Source organism: Varroa destructor, unplaced genomic scaffold (assembly GCF_002443255.2).
Source record: "Varroa destructor unplaced genomic scaffold, Vdes_3.0 BEIS01000004.1, whole genome shotgun sequence".
Lineage (NCBI taxonomy): Eukaryota > Metazoa > Arthropoda > Arachnida > Mesostigmata > Varroidae > Varroa > Varroa destructor.
Genome location: NW_019211457.1, coordinates 3,878,122 through 3,895,979, shown reverse-complemented (window position 1 = coordinate 3,895,979; position 17,858 = coordinate 3,878,122). Strand labels below are relative to the sequence as shown.

Here is a 17,858-nt window from a genome sequence, read left to right as displayed (position 1 = left end):
AAGTGTAAGAGCTTTCGCCACACTTTAAAAAAGTGTGGCGGAAACCCTTGTTTCGTATTCATATTACCAGTTTTTGCATCAGTACGCAATCATGGGTGGTTTTAGTATGGATTTTATAACAAGCAGCGTTGTGATGTCGGCTCCATTAGCTGAATATAGAAGTATACAAACTGCATTGGTCTACACGTTTCATGCTAACGCGTACCTCAATGAATGCTACATTCAATGGTGGTCCTAAGTCCTTGTGTTCACGTTAAGGTAACTTCAACTAAGCATGAAATTACTAAGCGAGTTTAAAGTGCCTCTGAGAATTCACTAACAATGTTGCTTCCGATAGTCCTACCTCTTACTTTGGTTAACTTTGCGCGTTGAGTTGTATTCTAAAAGGTCAATGGTCGTCATTGGAGCTTCTGTTGATCATCAGATTAAAACAGACGACTGAGTTGAGTCGTAAAATAAAAACACTGTTGCCGAGAAAGTTAGTTAGGTGAGATGTGGCACCTGATTGGATTTGCAAATCGAAGCTTCATCGGATGTAAAAAGTGGGCAAAAGCTCATCGGGGGTGCCACGTAGAAAGAAAAGCCGGCCTTGTATGTCGGTTGGCCTTCTTGCCGACTCTAATTGCTACGACGCTTCGTAAAACCGCCGTTTGGGCATTTGAGATTTTAGCAGACCCTTGTCAAACATCGCTGTCCAAACACAACCTCGTCATAGCGACCAGCTGGGCTACCGAAGGCCTCGCACCAGTCTCTGAATGCAATTTTTGCTGTGCTTCTGGTCAATGACTCAGATATACAGAACGTTCAGAGTAAGTATAATGGGTTAACAATAATAAATATTGGCCGCGGACAATGGACGTGCGAAACAGTGAAAAAAACAGACGACTTCACACAGTTGTCGCCCATTTTTCAATGTCCAGCTATGCTTGCTATCCAGAAAAGGAAAACATTTTGTAGAATCGACTATACATTTGTCGAAATGTTTCTAATGCTGTATCATATCTCCCTATAAATAAGCCTGATTATGACCTGAGATACTCTAGAATCGAAATAAACGATAGCTCATCACCAGGTTAGTAGTGTTTCGTGTATTTAAAGAAAATTCAAAGCTTCGTCAATAAACGGCTCGACCGAAGTTCGATTAAGTTCACCGTGATTCTTCACACTCTAGTACGAGACGGCTGTCGAGTTGATAGAAGACAATATTAAATTAACAGTCACTTAATTGAGCGATTAAGCGGGCGGGTCGGGAGGCGCACACACATGGTCTTCAGTTTTGCTCAGGCAAATCAGCAACAACTGGTAAGTACCACCTTAACGAGAAAAAAAAAACACACATTTCAATGTTGAGTAGCAAAACATGTTGTATTAAAATAATTGAATTTAATATAAAGCCATCATTTCTATCTTCACCATACTAAAACGTTATTGATCAGATCGATCAGCATCAACAAGCATCGTACAATAAGTATAAAGGCTTTACGTAAGTTCTATATTTACATAGAACAGAGATAGCTAAATAACAGGATAGCCGATCGCATAGATGGGTAAGCGGGTCTGCAAATGCATTGTTAGGTAGCGAAAAAATGGATCCTGATAGGGATAATACCCAGTCGAATAATCACAATGGATACTGTCTAATAGTCTTGCGGATCCTGAGCGAGTCATAAAGTAGGTTTACATTTGCCGTTTAGCGTCCTCTCAGCCTTTTGTTTACCTGCAACCCTAATTCTACTCGCGTGCGTTATATACATGTATATATGTGTGCATCTCTTTAACTAAGATATATTTGGCTGAATAACTGATACGTATAACTATTGCAGTGGATATGTGCATTCCCTTAATATGTCCTAATGTAGCACTACAATATGTCTCTACATTCGATAACGTTGTCGAAATTACATTTGTAGGAAATACGAAAAATATAGGGTGTAGTTAAAGAATATAGAAAGTTCAGAGTTGACTTGGCAATCGACATGGTAATATTCTTCAAAAAAAAAAAAAGAACTGCTAACAAAATGCGTACAAGGCAAGACGAAAAAAAAAAAGCAAGATACAAGACGTGCCAATATTATTTCAAAGTTAGATTTTCCAAAGCGCTATCCTAGGTCCATTCGTGCAGATTTATCGGTTGATTTTTTATTAGTATCGCCGTCACGAATACTCCAGCCGTGCAGAATGGTTACGCATACGCTTGCATCTATGATTGACCGCTCGCCACCAAGTAAGAATGAGACTTGACTTAAGATTATTTAGGAACTTGTCACATCCACGCATAGCTGGCTGTAACCCGCTGTGATTGATCTGACTTTGGTATTTGTGACGGATTCATTTGCGATTGTTGTCTTTTGCGTGTTCGTTTTCCATCATTGATACACGACAGCGTATGGATCAAGCCCATTGAGGCCTGGTGAAGCGAGGCATTGTCGACCATCTTGTGGGCCCTAGCCGTACATTTTGTACCGATGTTAATAATAAAAACCTTGATAGATCCAATATTATCCAATCACTATCTAGCTAATACGTCCGACACTAGGAGAGAATCTATTTACATTTCTGAGAAATCATACATGTATATATTTTTCACAGCCAAACTCTATCTAATCAGCTATATTTTCAAATAAAATATATTAGTTATAAATTACAGACTAATGATAAAAGTGCACTATACCTTCGGGCCCATATGTGTCGCAATATCTTCCTTTTTCAATGAGATCATTGATTAGTTACATCCATGGAACGATCCTACGCTTCATGCCGACTTGCAAGGCTCCAGAAAAAATACTACTTATACAACATATATAATACAATGAAGTGCACCCTTTACTGCTATTTAGGTAGTTGTTACCTTGCTTTATTTAGCTAAGTGTTAACTTCTGATAGCGACTTGATGTACTCTATGGAAAAGACTTTAACAGCGTTGAATTATAATTTTTAGATAAACAAATCTTTAAATCAATGCGCTTGAAGAGCGTCGGAATATTGGACTGAACGATGCTTTACTTGGTACAATATTTGCCCAGTGGTAGTATTCTGTTACTATGCATACATCGTCCTGTAAGCAAACGGCGCTCACCTAACGCCTATTCTTTTTTAGCGGGAAGTCGATGGCTCAGATGAGAAGCTGTAAATCTTAAAAAAAGCACTCAGATGCGCGTACACCATATATATATATATATATATATATATATATATATATATATATATAGAGAGAGAGAGAGAGAGAGAGAGAGAAAGATTGTTTCGGAGACAGTTTGAGCGTATACGTCTTCAGTTTTCATTTATATATAATTAATACTTAAATCTACGTAAAATACATAACTTGTACTCAGACTGCAGACTCACGCGAAGCGAAACCGCTAAAATAGCGGTCTTGCTCGTTTCGGACGCGGAAGTTTATCGCACAGGGATTAGTAGCATACGATGTCCCGAAATTGGCGTTAAACAACAAAGACTATGTATATATATATAAACAACAAAAAAAAGTTCTTTTATTAGCTAAACGAAATCGTATATAGATATTTAGTAACGATAATCATAGTAATGTTATTTTACAAATGTATATGCGTAACATTGAAATAATCGAATTCCTCCAGGTAATTTTCTTTCGTTCGTATAAGCAAATACCTAATAATTGTTAACATATGCTCGTCCAATACATGAATATCAGACATGGAAGCGGAGACTGAATGCCCTTCAAGAATAGCATACGAGACGCTATGTCTATGTACGGATAGCGGCCAGTACTGATTGGGGGGTTATGGCGACCCATTCAGACAGAATCTTTAAACCAATAAGCAAAAGTGATCACTAAGTCAAAAACGGGTCTTTTTCCGAAAATTTTTTTATCACAATCCAAACGAAAAATGCTTTACCCGAACAGCGTCGATGCCATGCTTTTGAGCTGCTGAGACAGAGATGATAAGATCTAATAATTTCGTGTACGATCTAGTACATTCAACCTGACAAAACGCTAAAGATACTAGAGAATTTATAACAATTCAAAAAGTTCATTCTTATCTCAATGGCAATGCTACCTCTAATTAATCGAGTACAATATCCTTGAAGTGGTTGACTTAAATAAAAAAAAAAACACAAACATTGTTCGAGCTATTGTTGTCAATTTTAGCAGACCCTTAAACCATTCCCCGCCAAGTACATGAACTTCGACTAAGTAAACGGGAACCAGATTGAAATCAGACATTTCACGTTTGATATAGCTGTTACGCGTAATTATGAGTTTCGTCTCTGCACTCCACGTACTTGTTCTCGTTACTCGAACCTCTTAGAGAAACATCTGTAAAGTTATTATTAATTATATTCATTCAAGAGCCCTGTTACCCTGCCAAATAAGAAAACTAAAATGGGGGAGTAAGACAAACGTGTGTATTTGAAAATCAGCTATATATATATATATATATATATATATATATATAGGTACGATCTCATGTCAAGCAGTTGCAGGAAAGCTCTACTTTCCAGGTCTCGAGAGTAGTTTGACGGTAATCTATGGCTCTTCGTTTTGTAAATTCTTGACTCCAGCAACGACAGTGTTCTATATATGTTGTCATGTAATGCTGCCAGATAGCATAAAAAAAAAGCAGGCCATAGATTGGAAAAGCGACAATTCTCTAGAGATAAAATGAAAACAATCAATCCATTATCACTGCAATGCTACCTTAGATCGCTACGGCGACATATTACGGTAAAGCCTAAAACATGAATTGACTACTTCGTCTATGATACATCAGTGTTACAGTACAAACGAGCGTCCCATTTGGATAGCAGTGCGATAACGGTTTTTTTTCGTCAGAAAGCTGCTAATGACGAGTCTACGGCGTAAGTAGCTCGCTGAGGTTCACATACGTATGTATAGGCATACATTTGTAGCGCTTATTGACTTTAACGGTTTTGCCCTTAATGAGTAAACGGATTTTACTTGTAGACATTCGTTTTGTTCCCATTAGCTCAATACAACACATCTCTTTGTAGGTTTGATAATTTTATGTCGATTTTACGATATCGATCCGACTCCGCTAGAACACGTTCGTAGTAAATGCATTAATACAGTCAGGCTATATTTATACCTAGGGAACTAGCCTAAATAACGCTGTGGGAAGATGAGCTAAATGGTTACCTATATAGTTTTCTGTTTGACTTAGGCCATACGCAACAAAAACATATATTAACAAAAAAAACTATGGTGTACGTGTCCACTCTGAGGTTCGTTGTACGAGGTAACCTTCAATATTAACGACTTTACTCAAAGATGTTGTCGTAATTGTTATTATGACTGTTGTAGTTATTAAATACCTTCTAACTGTAAGGAGATAAGCTTATTCATATCGTGAGATGTTTGTGTGGATATACGGGTATTCCAAGTAAAAAAAAGGAGAAGAAAAAAAGACAAGGAAAAGGTTTTCATGAAAAGAAATGAAGTTTTCTAGGATAAGAAACAACGAATCTTCTAGAAAATATGCTTGTTCAAAGGTGACTTAAAACGGTCCTTCTTAATTTCTAAAGATCGGGCGAAACGTCTCGTTTAAATCGAAAATGCTCTTTTCGGATGACAATTCAAGGTACCTGTATTTAAAGGCAAACCATAAAGTTACTTTTTGTAATTTTGATAAAAAACAACAGGCTTGTAGAGCAAGGAAAGGGTTTTTAATATTTGACTACCACCGAAAGATGAAATTTGTAGCCTAGTGCTATACTGATTGGCCAGCGGACGGTCTATGGCATATGACGATCAAAAAAAAACTTATTTATAGAATTATAGATTAAATAAAAGTTGTGACAAAAACTAGCCCTAAAATAGATAGAGCTACAGCATTGCACTTACACATTGCTAATACAGAAAATATAATCCCTTTTCTTACATACAGGATCTCTGGATACATTGGTTTTTAAACCAGTTTACCTTATTACTAGCAAAATACGTGACATATAATAATTATATGACATCTCTGTAGAAAAGGAACAAACGGAAAAAGATAAAATTTTTTATTTTTAAATAGTAGTAGTTATAACGATCTTTGTAGACAATAATTGTACTAAAAATATGTTTTTGGGTCCGTCCAATCGCGATAGAGAGAGCTGAATTTATCCTCCCTATCGCGCCGTGGTGTTCGTCGTAAACTATCAGACCCATGAAACGAATTAAGTATTGCTAAGAAAAATTGCCATAGCGAAAAAGGATAATTTACTACTTACCTTACTTTTCCTTAAATTTTAAATATTTTTTTGCTACACTATGGACTTACGTTTTGTTCTTCGATGAGCATATCATCCCCCGTAGCCTACAAAATATATATCTAAATAAGTACTTATTTAAGATGTGAAGATCCACACAATTACATACACAGCCAGAATTAGAATCGATCCATATTTGTGTCCACTGAAACTGCTCGACGAAGGTGTGACTTCTGACCTATTCAGTAGACATATGAAAAGAAATGCTTCTACAAACAAAAACACCATTCGACGACTCTGCGGGGATACTAATAACTGAAACTGTCGGTCATATATGAACGCGTCGTTACCCTTCAGCGCAAACGGTAGCAAGTAAAGGCCATTCATCTTCGAGTAGCCCTCACCAACCATCCACTAACTACAAAACGATGCGATGCTTAATCGAAGCCTGCGTGAAGTAACGCAGCTCCTGTGAAGAATATCAGCATAACATCTGTTGGACGGAATTTTATTTGTCATTTAGCATGTTACATACATAAAGGATAAATATGTAGAATTACTTCTAGTTGTTGTCTGCTTTCCATCACCTCTGCATCGGTAAACGCGATTAAAATTAAATGGTAACGAAGTACCAGTCGAAAGCCTGTGACAACAAATCTCAAAACGATTTACAACGATTGCTGTTTCGGCTGCTAAGTAAGCCGACTTGCCAGTTTACTAGCTTACCACACTTCAACGAGGTTGTGGTTCACTGAGCGCGCATCAGCGACAACCACGAGTCAATTAATCCCCGAAGCTTTACGGGGACACGGCGATATTCTCACCGCTGTTCAGTGCTCGGCGCGTTCGAGCAACAGCATTCTCACCTAACCTATCGGAAGTGTCTTGTCCCCGGTCACACCGAGTAAACCACATGGTTAGCGCACTACGTTAGTGGTAAGAGTAAACGACAGATTGAAGACACAGGAAGATGCCAAAGAAGCGAACGAAAACTGAAATTAGCCATCGGAACTACCGGTCGACCTGACACTTGTGTCCTCTTCAAAGACGGTGTCACGACACCGCGAACTGGGCAGGTGACTCCGTCTTTGTACACCGGGATGCGCCTAGCCACCAGGATTGACAGGTTGCGGTAAATATGGAGAGAAGGAAAGACAGAGAAGGAGAGCTGAGTGAGGGATATAGAAATCGAAAAATAGTTTCCGGCAAAATTGGTAATGGTCGTCAACATTTCATCTAATTAAGGATTATGCAGGACATTCGGCTCAACAACAGGACATGATCGTCATCGAATCAAAGCAAGTGACAATATCATTCGGGATAGCGTGTCTATAAGATGTCCTGTTAAAACTAGGACAGTTCACGGATATGGACGCAAAAATGTGCCCCTACCTCCCTACTATTTTGTCAATTATCGTTCTTTGAAGATTAGCGCAGACGAATCTCACTCTGACAGCAAACACTAACGGAAAGATAGGCCGATTTAATTAAGCTCTTCCGCTTTGTAGCACTTTTCCCACTTCCACCAGCTAACACGGCGGATTTCGTTGAAATCTATCTATCGCTATCCGAAACAGACCGATAGACACACATACTGGCGGACCCTAGATAGCGCGTTCCTGTACGAAACAGCTCTTCTTGTCGAGCCACCTCCATCCAATTGTCATCAAAACTGACCGGACTATACAGTAACATATAACGGAGTGTTGATGAACAACTGCACAACAGAAGTTAGTGGCAATAAGGATTGGAGTAGCATTTGGGAAAATACTATTCAAGGTACTACTCCAGGGTTCTGGGGTCTGGGAGCTGGAACTACTGCAGGACTAGGAAAGGTTAGGGTCCCTCTTTTGTTGCTGAAACGCCATAGGAGTTACGAAAGAAGCCGAATCCCACATGCCCCCACGCCAGATATTAAGGCTACCATTCAGTTAGTTATCCCTACGTCAGGCAGACAGCCAGCCAGCGAGTCTTGCGATTATGTCAGTTATTTGTGTTAGTCACAACAGAAGCAATTGCTTTGCTGTGGCAGTTGTCCGCTCGGCCACTTTGTGAGCCAATCTGCCGCCATTTTTCGCGTACCCTCCGCATACCGCATCACCAGCAACGTTCTGGGTCCGAAGAGACATACGTCGGCTAGGCCGGACTGGGCGAGAAACGAAAACTCATCCGGTTCTCTCCATCCCACTAATCATAGAAACATCCCACATATCTTGAAACATCTCAGCGGTCCTTCAGCAGTAGTCAGCTTAATTGTGCCTTGCCAAAACAATTTGTCACGGTCCTTCTTCAAACGAATGGGCAGGACCAACTGCTACTAAGCGGAATTTGCATAGAAGAGCCTAATATAATATATTCCAAAATATATATATATATATATATATATATATATACTTGCCTATCATTGCAGAGTGTTCGAGTTTTGGTCAATGGTATGGTTGTGTTCTATCAATATGCCTGTTCATGGAAATGAACAGACGAGAACGCACTTTATACCACGAATTTCTGCTGTGCTATAGATCTACCATATACTGATAAGGTTTGTTCGATATGTTACTGCATAGTGGCAGTATATAATGATAGTCATGGATTTGGAATTGTCGTCAAGCACGGAACCGCTATGTATTTTCCTATATATTGAAGAGTATAATACGATACAAAAGCAATTTTTTTTGCGTCGCCCCAAAGTTGTATTTTTCATATAGATTTGTAATAAAAGAAAGGGAAGGAAGCTGAATCCGTATTTTTATGAAGAAAATCCTAATGAACTATACCATGTTTCATAAGCAATTTCTGCTGCTCGCCAGCGTACGCATGTCGTTGTATCTTGAGCAACATCTGTCAGTCTTTACCATAGGTTCTCGTTTGACAAAATAGATATTAAAACATATTTCTTTCTGACATTTACTGTCAATAGAACGGTTAGAAATAGGTTATGTGCAAGTATAAAACATATCGTCTAAGTCACCACATAATGTATTATTCGCGCTAGATATTCCAACAGACCCTTTCTTTTCCTTATAGGCTGACCCTAAATGAATTGACCTTTCCTTTGATTTAGAGTGGAACACAGAGTAGGTTAGTATTGCTGCGGTTCCGGCTAAACAGGACTAAGACGGCTAAGACAGGAAAAATGCAATGTTTTTATTTCTGCTTGACACCAACATTAGCAAAAACATGAACAGCAACAATTTTGGCAACAACAATAGTCTTACCCGCCTTCCATTTGCTCGTCTGACCTAGAACTTTTTCACTATCTACTGTTGCTGCCACCCAAGTAATTCTACCACACACAATGCAATGCATTTTCGGCCATAATATTGCGTTTATAGACTGGCGTTCCTGATGCTGCCAAACCCGCCCACTGTCCTCAGCTTTCCAATGCTGTAACAGATGATTAGAAGCAACCCTCTATCGTTTTTATCAGCATTTCCTCCGTTCGTTCGTCTCATCCTACTTATCCTTTGTCGAAGGTCTACAGCTTCCGGCCGCTTGCATTTTTCATGAGTTTCCGTTTCTTGCTGTTAGAGCAGCAGCAACTTGACGGGGAGAACGAGGGGGCCCCAGAAGGAGGCCGGCGTCTGCTTCCCCGCGGCTGTACGAACACCGTAACGGCAATGGCGGCAGCACCAAAGTAGCAGCAGCAGCAGCGGCAGCTCAAGCTACAGAGGGGGCTGGCCACGCAGAGTCAGGCTTTCTTTCTCCCTTTTTCTCTCTTTCTTTCTGTTTTTCGCTCAGTCGAAGAACACTTTGTCTTGACTTGTATCAAGGGGGGAAGGCGGTAGCGACGGTGGTCGATTGCAAACGACTGCGGGCAGCTCCTGCTGCTACCGACTTTGGGTCGAACGACGGGCACGGGCACACCCCCTCGCGGCGCATCTTCGGCGCCGTTACGGAAGAAACTGCTCGACAAAAAGTAAGTGGCATCTTGGACCGCGTTCTCGTCGTCGTCGTCGTCGTATCTGTCGTCGAACCGACAATCCACCGATTTGGCTTGTCGACTTGTGGAAGCGACTCCCAATGGCAACGTCAGTGAAGGCTGCGGCATAAGCAGCAGGATCAGCCTTCATAAGCCTTTACGTTCAGGGCCCAAAAGCAAACTAAGCTGATGGTAACAAGGCACGGAATAGAACGAAAATAGGGATAACGACACGAACTAACTACTTCGCGTCGGTCAGTTCGACTCGGCCGCAGCAGCTACGAAACAAGCAATCGTGTATTGATTGATGTAGTTGTTGTAAGCTTACGTTATTCCTTTACGAATAATGAACTGTTTTTATTGTACTGTGAAAACTGATTAGTCACGGATTAGCTAGATTTAGCCTGCAGAAACGTTTCTTATGTAATTCGGCGGTCATCGAATAATGGCGGCCCCCCGACACGTAACCAAAATCAATGATGGTTTACTCGACTAAAGCCAGACGCTCACGTAATTATCAACCAGTAGTGACGTTCGATGCTTTTCAATATCGACATCGTAAAATGTCTTGCAATATATCGCTCTAATTATATATGTTCGGTCGAGGGTTCGACTGTGGTATAGAGAAGACACTAGGTTTTATTAACGGCGCAAAACGTTCCAAACGAAGGCAATATGTCGTTTCAGGTATATAAATGCGTGCATACGTGACATATCTGGCAAATTGCACATTTTATAGGAACCGTCAACTGTGAGATGGGAAAACAGCTACCAAAGTAAATGGCCCAAAGCGTGCCTTCGATGTACAGGTAAATTGATCAGTGATGCAGTAGAGTCCCACTTCAATGTGATAATTTAGTACTTTTGTTTAACGAGATCGCAGACGGCGAAACGTGTTCGATCAGCTATAATATATATAAGGAAACGCACTTTAGCTGACTCGCGTCCTTAAGAACGGTTGCTTTCTTAAAAGCAGGTCGCTTCTGGTCATGGCCAGTTCAACTTCCTAACGTATTTCACCAGCGCTACATTTCAGATCCGATGTAGATGGGGAGGGCGTTTTTTTCTGCCCTCAAAGGCTGCAGCAAACACAGACGGCAATGCACAATCACGTCTGTTAGATCATAGTGAATCTTATAAATGCAAGGGGCGCTCACGTATTCGATAAAAGTCTCACGCTGGTTTAATTGTGGGTAGACCTTATTTTTGTTACTCTTTCAGTGCCTGTGCTCCTTATTTCTATTAGCCTGCTGATGTAGCTAGTTTGGTAGATCTGGTGCCTCAAAGCACTGGCGTGAAGAATAGATTCACTAAAGCTGCAAAAGCCTCAGCTAAATATAAAAGACATATTTTCGTGCGGTCCCTAACCAATATGATATATAGCCAGTTAAACATAGGTTTTCGGTCTATTAATAACTAGAGAAGGCTTCTCTAGACCCTCGAAAGAGATAACAAAAAAATACGTAAATAGGACAAAAAAAACAGGCTAATCAAGTGCGGATAGGAACAAATGTTGTTACACATATATTAAGAAAGATTTCTAGTTCAAATCTAGTTTAACATTGTTCTTTTCATATTAAATCAGGGGTTCATTAACTCCCTCAGTCTTTGGAGTCTGCCCCTACCGAACATTACCCCCTTCTTTAATGATCTAGGTAGTTATCCATATATTTATATGCAAAATATACGGCTTTCTAAAATCCTTATTACTGATAGGTTATGCTAAATGTTTTTGATGAAATGTATCTCCAAGTAATAGAGAAATTGGCAAATCTAGAATATGTACATGACACATCTATCTGAAAAATATGCGTTACAAGTAATCTCTTAAACCACTGAAAATTGCAATGCGAGATAGCATAAATAATACAATCTCTTATAGGTCCTCAGGCAGCCCCTGCTATGAAAGCGTCTTTAGATACGCGCGTCAGTGTTTAGTTCTTTTAGGTTGCTTTGCTTTATTTATTAATATCAAACCCATTTAAAATGCTCTGTTCCTTCCTGTAAACTTCGAAATGTAACTGCAACGTTTCTATAGGCAGAATGGTGAAGAGATGCTTTTGATTAAAATTTGAGCAAGATCCGAAATGAACGAAAATGCGTAAGTTTTCTAAGTATTGACGGCCAACCTGTTGTTTAAGGCAGGTGGCGTTTAGGAACTAGCTCGAAGTATGCCTGCTTAAAGTTATGCTGTTGACGAGTTTACCGGGCAGGGATTGGTTGGCTCGCCGAGGTCCCGGCCGCTAATATGGACAAGCGCTGTGTAAAGTCCTATGGCCGGTATGTGGGAGGCCTATGGCCTCTTGACGGTAGCTCGTGGTTGTAGCTGTGGTGAGGGTGATGGCCGCCACGGCCTGCAGCCACTGTGGCAGCGTACGGTGTCCATCAAGAAGGGCACGTCGCGGTCATCTGTTGCGCATAGGCCCGGACTCGGCCTACTCGGACCACCCCGCGCCAGCTTAAACAACCTGCCAGAGCCTGCAAAGGTCTGCATCCCCCAGAGCCTGCCAGGCACGATCGGCGTACTAGCACATCGAGCGCGTGTGCCTCTACGGCTCTCAACACAGCTCAACAGACATTAAACGGGCGAGCGAGAGAAAACATAGCCTACCATCACTACTGCCCGTTTACGGGAGCTGGCCACGCGGTCGTCAGCAGAGCACGTTTAAATGTCATAGGAGTCGAGCACCCCTTAGCCCCACCCTGGTCGTCTAGCCCCGTACCCACATAACCCCCGACAACAATAACGACAACGGCGGCATACCGTGTACAGTTCCTTGCAACCACTCCCAGGAGGCACACAGCCATTGACATACAGTCGGAACAGGCGTATGGGGTTCGGCCGAGCGACAAGCTACGGGACGCAGACAAACCTTTTCCTCACACCCGGTCGTAGAACAACATGCACTCGAATACAGCCCGCACACATCCATTTAGTGTATTCAGACGACACCCAATGAACACAGATGTCCTATATTTATAATTTAGGCTTTGGAAGCCCTCAATAACGGTGGCGGTAAGATGGTTTTACTCGAATTTATTATCGTATACGTAAAGGCGCTGTGAATTCTGTTAAATGTTAAAATCCAAGGTAATATTCGGAGTTCCTATAGATAAAGTCATCATTGAACGTATGAAGCCGTGTCCATTTTGAGATTTTCGCATACGATACGTATGCTCGGTTTTATTACATTCGTAAAAATCGTACACATGCATACTGAAGCAGATGCGCCTTTAGGACATCGGTGGGCACCAACAGCCTGTGTCACAAAACTGATCTGTACCGTACTTTACGATGTATGCGGGAATTGCGTTTTGTTTCTGGTGGTATTGTGTTTTGCTGTGGGAAAATGTCATTAAATCAATTAGTTGTATTAGCGGCGAATTAGGTGTTGCAGCAACTTCTACAATGCGAACATCCCTGTTATGAAAAAAGAACAGGTGGGATATATTAAGAAAAAAAAAACTGAGCATGATGCCAAGAAATCGTACGCGTCTCGTCACATAATCTTATAAAGCGTGATAGGTTTTTTTTTTTTTTTATGTTATTAAATATATATTGAGCTGTCGGGAAAGAACTCCTATATCTTAGGTACTATGTGTTGTCTACACATGCTCATGTCTACATGTCTATATTACTCAGTATCAAGATAAGGCGTGTTAGAATGGAACAAAAATTCGCTATATACTATGCAATTTTTACGCTTAAGGCACGAATCCTGCCCAGGCTCATAAAGATATTGTGGTGTTTGCGGTCAAGAAGCGTGATTAGAAGGAACCCCTCAAAGATGATTTTGCCCCTTTCGCTCTGGAAATTCCCATCCGAAAGACGCTCCTTGTATTTGTCTATTAATTACAGAAAAGGTTGGTGAAATTTTGGCCGCCATGTTGAAATGTCTGCTATTAACAACGAACAAGAATTACGATTAGCCATTGAAAAAAATCGACCGGAACAAGTGGATAGAAATACAGTAATTGTCTTTCACTATGAAGATACTAAACCCCGTACAACTTAGCTAGCCTGCGAAAGCTAGGACAACCGGGACAGGAAATATTAAGGCATCTGTCGTGCAGCCCGGTGTTGGCGTCGCTATAACTTTCGTAAGTTCTCCCCGAATTTATTACATGGTGTTAATTTAGTTTCATTTCGCACAATTTTTCTACCAGAAACCACGAGAGTGTTACGGGAAAAATGGCAGAAAGTCATCGACAAGAATGGTGTACATTTGAATTGCATTTTAACTTAACCTAATCACATCGTGCGGTGCTACATGTTAATCCAGATTATGAAATTGTAGGTTTGCTATTGGCCTCCTATCATGTAATTTTATTCGGTTTAGAGCTGGCTGAATATAGATAAAAAGTAGCGCGCAGCTTAAGAAGCTCGAATAGGGGCTCAATTTTGCAGGCGTTTTGATTTTTACAATATGTGTGTCTCCTTCAATTTCTTTGCAAACGTATTATTTGATCCTGATCAATGTATTTAGTACCAAAAATTTACTGCCACTGGTTAATCTCTGAAGACACTCCATGAAGTTCCCACCAACATGAACAATCGGTGCATGGCCGAAGATTTTCTTCAATTTAGCACTGTTCAATAAATCCTATTAATCTAGACTATCGGGGACACGGTGAATACGAAATGTGGATTCCTCGGCCTTGCACGCCATCCATTGAGGTCAGATGTCTGCGCTGATACATATACGCGTATGGACATTATAAGTTGAAGGCTGCGGGCACGAGCCCACAATTTCCACAAAGAAATGTTTCCATGAATCTTATGTCAGTGAAAAGCGCTGAGCATAGCAGTACATCGAAGAGACGCGCGCCAAATAAGCTCATATAAACAGTTGCTGGCGTACACGTTGGTATGAGTAAGTATATAGGCATCTCATATCGAGCAACATACAAAGAGCGAAACTCCCGCTGCGAAAAATAATCGAAATCTAGACGGTTCCAGCAGGTCCTTCTAGATGTAAAACATTAACTCTTGTTTCACCGTGCTTCTCTTAAAATCGTATTTGGCATTTTTTTTAATTAAAATTATAGTTTGCCTACTAAGTGGAAAGATTGAATGAGGTTAAAACTGTAGGTAATATTGTGTTTCTGGGTTATCTTTTCTGCATAATTTTAGTTGTCAGTATAACCTATCTTGCTTCTGGCCCTGAGTTTTTAGGGCATAGACGTCAACAATCGGTGATATATATATATATATATATACACGTACGCATACGTATGCTAGTATGGAATGTACAACAAATAATTTTACACAATTCTTTTAAGGATTGAATAAATTTGAATTCCTAAAAAACTATTTAGAAAGGAATAGAAGAATTTGTGCATATGAGCAGTCTGTATATTTCGACTTTTATGTCCAGTATCCGCATCAGGCATTCATCAGACAGACAACTGGGTCCCAGACAAGACGAACTCTGCCCATGCCCGAGTTCGAACCTAGACTGCAACATATTGTCCATACTCTCATCAGACAACGGCAGTACCTACTAATCTATCGCCGTAACGCACGCTCGAAAAGTCGGCGGAACGATCACTGTCTTGATATTAGTAAACAACGGGTTCTGTATTATACGTTCACGCATTTAGCCACGCTAGTAGAGTGGATTCAGACCCAACTTTCTTATTATCCAGGTTCTAGTAGAAGCCAGGAACGTCCTCACTGGGAAACAGCAATGTGAGCTTTAACCGAGACAAGACATAGATGAATAGAGCATGTATAGCGCACATAGATATCAATAGCACTTCAGTCGTGTGATTTTGTTTAGGAAGGCAAGCTTCTATACCATATACTGGGCTGAACGCCACAACAAGCTATAAGAACGTGTTCCGATATCTACGAATATTCTCAAACAAATATTTCGTTAAAGAAAATATAGCAAGAAAACAAAATGTGGCTAATGTTCTAAAGTATGCCTCGAAGATAATTAAACCATTCAAACCATCGGCACTAAGCCTACGGAAAAGCCTATCCGGGAGCCGTTCCTGCATACGAGATGTGCGTAGAGCATCTCGATAGCAGCTGTAGTGATTTTGTCCAGTTTACTACCTAACTGAACTAAGCGAGACAACATTGTAGAAAAAATCACATGCTTGAAAGGAAAAAACTTTTTTGTACTATACAATATGGTACAATATAAAAATATGATAATAAATATATAATATGCTTATCAGTAAAATACAGAATATGTAGGGAAAATAGCTTGTCTACATTGATCGCTCGACTACATTAGAAGACTAGCTAAACGTCAAGATGTGAAGAATTGCTTTGATCCTTCAGAGCGTAACATATCCTACCATGAGCATAGGTTTCATTTTATAAAATAACAGCTAGACACAAAATCGTATTCTTAACATCAAATCCCGATCCTGCTACGAAGACCGCTAAGGAAATGTCATTGAGTTGCCAATAAAAGACTAACGGAAATTTGAACGCTGTTATAAATGTCACGAGCCTGTAAATGACCCCCCCCCCCCCCCCCGCGCCCCCGTAGTAAACCAACGACCTCGTTCCGAATTTTCCTGCTCGTCATGTGACCATCCTAAAGTCACTTTAGGGTCTCTCAATGTTATTTATCGGCTTTATATATTTTAATACCACTGAAATCAAGCTAACCTCACGTCATCCGTAACTAACTAATGGTTAAACGTCTGTTGAAAAGCTCGATATGTCATATTATATAGGATCTATTTGTCTACTAGTTAAACATATGCACAACATATGGAAAAATTTCTGGTCCAGTAGACGCTGTCGTTGTTAAATATGGCTACATATGATAACGAGTGGCAGTTACTATAGATGAGTTGGCCATAATAAGCAATAATCTTAAAAGAAAGACTACGCTATTACGTTGGTCTAGAGATGCTTTTCTCTATATCTGTATCTGAAGATGACATATATTGGGGCTGTGAAACTACATATAAATAACGGTTAGCGTCATGTGAAGGTAACATCATCTACCGCTAACGTTATACTAAACCCTCCTGTACCTACATAGACACTTGACCGCTAGGCGTCAGCGTCTAGATGAAATAAACCGACAGGGTTCGCTGCTTTCTGTCCTGCCAATGATACGTAAATACTACATAACTCTTCTGAATAACCAAGGTTACTTAGCAGAAATTCGAACAAACAGCGGTCACATGCATAGACCGACACGTTTATAAATAAAGATTGCTCTCTCTCTACTCCCAAAAGCGATTAGATCGTCACGGCCTCCATGGTGACACAAAGCTTGACCCCCGTCTACTTAATACAAGCTAGTCATGCTTCGTGTTGACTATGAAAAGAAGCAACAGATAGAGCAGATTTAGCCTCGCGCAAGCGTAAACGCTTCCATATCTAATCTTCCGTTATAGGATAGTAGAAAAGCTTAGGAAGACATGGGCTATCTATAGCCTAGGAATGATTTCAGATTTGCTTCCATGTAAACTCGCCAGTTTTAGGTGCGTCTGATTCGGATGTCATTGTCGTTGTCGTTGTTGTTGTCGTCGTCGTCGTCGTCGTCGTCGTCGTCATGCATCATTCGAGCGGTAACTAAGTGCGAGTGGCGCTAGGAGCGATCGTGGCTCCACGTATCTTGTAAACGTTTGTTTTCATGTCGTTCGATTGGTCGAGACTGCCGTCGCTTGTTATGGTAGTGTCGCTGATTACTAATGGTGGCTGTTTAAGAAAGGGCAAAAAAGCCCAACCGTTTCGATACACCTACAGGGGCCGTGTGCCGGCGACGGT

At 40.6% G+C, this 17,858-nt stretch overlaps 1 long non-coding RNA gene across 1 annotated transcript; it reads right to left on the bottom strand.

The window, feature by feature from the left end:
- Positions 1-1,067: 1,067 nt before the first annotated feature.
- On the bottom strand, positions 1,068-17,837 carry LOC147755749 (uncharacterized). Its single transcript, XR_015327434.1, has 2 exons — positions 17,564-17,837; positions 1,068-1,313 (listed from the first exon to the last, which is right to left on the bottom strand). It is a non-coding gene; the product is annotated as an uncharacterized LOC147755749 (long non-coding RNA).
- Between the last annotated feature and the right edge of the window lie 21 nt (positions 17,838-17,858).